The following is a 5,681-nucleotide window of genomic DNA, read 5'->3' on the forward strand; positions in this document are numbered from 1 at the left end:
GCCCCACCCCGTCCCACGATCTTCCTTGGCTCCATCCTCCGCACAGGCTCGAGCCCAGCGCGGGGATGCCCAGCAGGCTGGATCTGCTTGTCAGTGTCGCTGTGGGGAGGAACAGGCAGCAGGGTTCGCCTTCCACAAAGCTCTGAGCTACAGGGGAAAGCTCTGAGTCTCCCTCTGGTGGAGGGAGTTTCAACCATCCAAACTGCTTTCTGTGGATCCAATCTGTAATCTGCAGAGCGCGCCTGGATTGTAATGCAGATTGCAATATGCAAGCCACACAAATTAGGTAAAGAACAAGTGCGGGATGCTGACAATGGGCCAGTGGAGTGCAAAGCACTATATATTAGTTTCTTAGACGCAGCTTCCGTGTATAGATTTTTATTGTTCTAAATAATCTAGAATCATATTGCCACTTCCCTCAGAGATTGGGAATAGAGTAAGAATAGGCAATTCTTATATAGTGACAATACCGTGATCTTAAAGTATCAACTTGTCAAACAATTGATAATTTCCTTCTGTTTTCCGTCTGAAGAGACCGACTGCTTAGATAGATAAAAATAGATGCCTGGGAAACGTAGCCAAGTAGTTTCTCTTGACAAAATCTTCCCTTTTTGACAGTTTGGAACAGAGCCACTGTTTGGTGACTGATAGGCTTCAAGAGTTGCTTTAATTGATATGCTGAGACTGGGATGGACAGAGTACATTTGATTGTCTATTTTACCTGCAATGCAATATAAATCAACTTCATTTGGCTTAATGTTTTAAATTCATTACGTCACTTATATTGATATTCAGTAATAAACCAGCATTTTTCCCCATGACATTAATTTTTTTAGTATTTCTGTTTCAAATAAATATCTTTACTTAGTGATTCGAGGTTGTTTACAATGTCATTTAATTCAGGTGGACATATATTTACATCTGCTGAATGTTCTGCCATACTCAACCTTGACACAAAAAACAAAACAAACTGCTTTGATGTGGCTGTTATCTTTTTAAAAATAAAAAGAAAATTGGAATATAAAAAATGAAAAATGCAAGGATCCCAATGGAAATTCTACTGGGCAATAGAAAATATATTTCTAGTCTACTACCAGCTAATGGAGAATTGCTGTATATACTACTTTCTTATCACATACATAGTCCAAACTGAGCTTCTGATATCCCACACCCAAAGACATGAACATATACACGTGTGTGTGTATATGTGTGTGTGTAGGTATACAGATAGATAAATCGATACAGATATGTAAATCTACATGTGTCTATACATATAGGTCTCTTCCTGGATATACAGATGTCTATAGGCATATACTCATATACATATACACAATGTGTGTGTATATATAAACATACATTTATATTTGTAAAGTTCTCTATATAAATCTGTGTGTGTACACATATGTGTATGTGTGTATGCCTAGAGACATATATACATCTACACAGAGACAGATGTCTATAGGCACATGTACATATACATATGTGTGTATACAGAGAGAGAGAGAACGTTTAAGGACTTGGCTTACGTTACTATGGGGGGCCACAATAAAAAATCTGAAGTCCTAGGTATGGCCCAAAAGACACTACATAATCTGACCATGGCTAGTTATCTGGCCTCTTTCCTGCATTTTCTCCTGGCTTATTCTGCATGGGCCACATCCATCAGCTTGATAAGGATGCCCTCACCTCAGCTCCTTTGCACGTGCTGTTACTTTTGCCTGCAATGCTCTTTATAGAGTTCCCTTCAAGTGAAGTCTTCCCTAATCATTCTACATCTCCTATCTGTCACTGTCTATCTACTCAACCTGTTTTAGTCTTCTTCATTGCATTAATTACCTCCTGAATTTATGTTATTTATTTTTTTAACATCTGCCTTCTCTATCAGGTTGTAACCTTCACCACAACAGTGGCTTTGTTTTCTTCATTGCTAGATCTCTAGCACCTTGAACAGGAACTGAACCTTTAGACCCTCAATAAAAATTGGTTGAATAAACAAATGAGTTCTCTTTACCTTTCTAATAATGTGGTATACAACTGTAAGCTTCTTGAGAGCAGAAACTATATTTTAATTGTTACATATATGTATATATACATATGAGGGGCTCAATAAATATTTTTGACTTAATCATATAAAAGGAAATACTGGGTAGGCTTATATATTTCACTTTTTATAACATTGGGTTTATGTGAAGATAGAAGGTGTTCAGTGGATGTTTGTCAAATACATAAGTGGCTGAATGAACAAATAAATACAAATATAAAGTAAAATATTTTCAAGTAGCAGGTACTCAGTGAATGTTGAATGCATTAATGAATGATCACATAAATGAAAATTTAAATTTGAGCTTCAAATGCAAACTATTTTGGAACTGCAAAACAGGAAAGGTTGATAGGGATAAGGTTAATAAGGATAAAGGTTAACAGCTAGTTTAGTTTCATTTAGTGTATAGAGAAATTAACTGCCTATAACAACAACAGAAATTTCATAAAGTAATGGATTTAAAGATTGGCAAAAGTAGAGTATATATAGTCAAAACATAATCCAAGATTATTGCTCTTCTAATAGACATTTATAACAAAATGTCTGAATTGTATACATTATGTTTTTTAGACCATGTTCCCAATGGCTTAGACAGCTATATTCAGAAATACTAAAACAATTTAGGTGTAAAAAGTCTAATTGCCAGGATTAGACTTTGTGTACGTCCTAATGTTATTTTCTTGAACATCTATTTGTGGAATGGACAAGTTTAGTTGGGGCACCAGAATTTTTAAGGTCTTTTATAACTTTTTAAAAGTTAAATTTAGTTTTCTGTTTTATATTTATGTGTGTTTTCTGCTATTTATTTTGCTTTTCTTTCTATGTGGGGTAATGGGTGGATTAATTTTATGGAGTGCAGCAGAAAATACAGAGTGATTACATCATACCTCATTTACTTCACTACTTTTATACTTTAAAATTTATTTGTATTTTACTCCCAAACTGGCTCCAGGAAATACTGGAAATATTCACGTTTTGATATATACATTTTGAGGGGAGCTAATTTTTAAAAGTTACTGCAGATTAGAAAAACAGGATTATGAAAGAACTGGATTAACCTTCATAAACTCTTAATTCTAATTTGAATATCTGACTCTTGGCTGTGTAATTTAGGAAAGTTAGTGCATGCTAGAGTGGAGTGGAACCTTGGAATTATCTCAAACCAGCTTCTTCCCTTTATAGATGACGAGTAGATACCAAGACACTGTGTACAGAGCATACATAAAAATATTTGGGCCGGGCGTGGTGGCTCATCCCTGTAATTACAGCACTTTGGGAGGCTGAGGTCAGGAGTTCAAGACCAGCCTGGCCAACATGGTGAAACCCTGTCTATACTAAAAATACAAAAAAATTAACTGGGTGTGGTGGCGGGCGCATGTAATGCCAACCACTTGGGAGGCTGAGGCCCGAGAATCGCTTAAAGCCGGGAGGTGGAGGTTGCAGTGAGCCAAGATCGCGCCACCGCGCTCCAGCCTGGGCGACAGAGCCAGACTCCGTCTCAAAAAAAAAGAAAAAAAAAAAAAAATTGGCAAAGAATAAAATGTAGGTGTCTTGATTTCTTGATTTCTAGGCCTTTGCCCTTTCCATACATCATTTTAATTTTTAATTATATATACACACAAATATACATGTATATGCAATTATTCATGTAATTATCTATATGTACATGGTCACACAAATTTAAAGTAATATCCAGTCTAATATCTATAATCTCTGTATAATATATTGCAGTCTTTTTAAAAAAATAGTGCAAGCTCCTTGAGACAGATATTACAGCATATGCTTAAGTTTCTTCCCCTCAAAACATCATTCTGGGCCCTGCGCACAGACAGGTGCGTTATGAAATATGCTAAATAAAATTCAATTAGACAAAGAATTACACAACAATCGCCGTGGATCCCGGCCGGGCTTTGGTCCTTTCCCTGCTCAGGAGAAGCGCAGGTGAGCGAGTCCGCTCCGGCTCCTCGCCGGGGTTTAGGGGCGCCGCGGAGCCAGTTCCCTGGGAAGCTCTGGCGGCTGTAGCAGAGATTTTACCCCTTTGGGTTTTCCAGCCAGCAAGTACTTCTCAGAGCGTGGCGGGGTCTTCGGCCACACGCTCAGTTCCGGTCAGCCAGACGCGGAACTGAGGAGGCAGATTGGCGGGGGCTGGAAGTGGCGTAGAACGTACAAGGGACTTGGGCCGGCGACCTTTTCGTCCCTGGAGGTGAGAGTGTAATCAGAAGCCCTGCGCTGCGGCGCCAGTTGCCGGGCAACCTGCAGACTCGGGCCTGGACTGACCAGACTCTCCTGTCTGAAGCTTTCTGAAGGCGGTTTTTGGAGGAATCGCGCTGGTTATACCTTTTCTAGCCCTTCTAACTCTGGACCTCTTCTTACTGAGCTTGTTAGGTGAAATCAGGCTAGCTGTCTCTTGTGCCCCTCGCCTGCCCTGTGCAGGAATCCCAGATAGGTAGGGGATGGGGAATTCCTTCTGCTACACTGCAGGTGCTCTGAAGTATAATATAATTTGGGAGCCGGGGGAGTGATGTGGGTGAAAGAGGTATTACTCTGTTTTGTTTGAAATTAGGAATGACCTAAGTTTCAATTCAGATATCTGGGTCTGTAGTCGTGTGGGATCCAACATAGACTTGGTCCCTACCTTCATGTAGCTTAAATACTAATTGTATTTACAGCTCTTTCTTTTTTCCTTATTTATGAACTGAATTAAATCAGTTTATTTTTATTTCATTTTTTTTCTGATTTGGTATAAGTAACATAATAGCCAGTAATACTACCAAGAGAGAGGGATAATAATTGGAAGTGGAAATTTTTTAATCCTTAAAAAAAAAAAAATGAGGGAAATGGGAAGTGTGTTCCGTTATTTTTTGGTAGCGCTAAAGACATTAGCCAACAGTATTTATTGTATGCTAGCAATATCACCCCATGACGTGCAGCTATTTGGGGACGGAAGCCATTTAGAAGTGCTATCTGATTTGTTTTTCTAAAAACCAACAGAGCGGGCACAAACAAACCAGCGAGTAGTCAAGGCTAGAAACAAAACTGCAGATTTATTCTTTGGTCATCTAGCTTCAGGAAAGAAGATGTGGGGGTGAAGTCTGTCGGCCTCCGGCAAAGGAGACCAAGAGAGTCGTCCAGCAAAGCCCTCGGGCGGAGTTCCTGATACAGTCCCAACAAAAATAGGGGCTGTGGAAGCCCGCACCGGGCGCTCGCCGGGAGCGGCTTTTCTAGGAATAGAAGGGCAATAGGCGGGGCACAGACGTGTCGGTGGGGGGAGGGGGCGTTCCGTAGGTGCCACCAGGTGAATCTTGGTCTCTTCGGATTAACATCACCTGGCGTATGCCTGGGTGGTCTGCACCTTCCCGGGCGCCAGATGTATTTTCGCGCGCGCGGGAAAAGTTGATGATGAAGAACCCGGAAGTGCGACATCTTGCCTCCGTACCTCCAAACACTATCCCTTCCTTTTGCTATTCCCTAGCTCCAACATAGCCCAGCTGGATATTCAGTGCTTAATGACAAAGACAACCCTTGGCATAGGTTTCAAAGATTCGCTCACAGCCAGTTGTTTGCCGATTCGTGTGCCACCAAGTTTAGATTTCTGTTTTGTTTTTGTTTTGTTTTGTTTTGTTTTTTTTTTTTTAATTTT

The sequence above is a fragment of the Rhinopithecus bieti genome, unplaced genomic scaffold (genome assembly GCF_001698545.2).
Source record: "Rhinopithecus bieti isolate Rb0 unplaced genomic scaffold, ASM169854v2 scaffold_5476, whole genome shotgun sequence".
NCBI classification, from domain to species: Eukaryota; Metazoa; Chordata; class Mammalia; order Primates; family Cercopithecidae; genus Rhinopithecus; species Rhinopithecus bieti.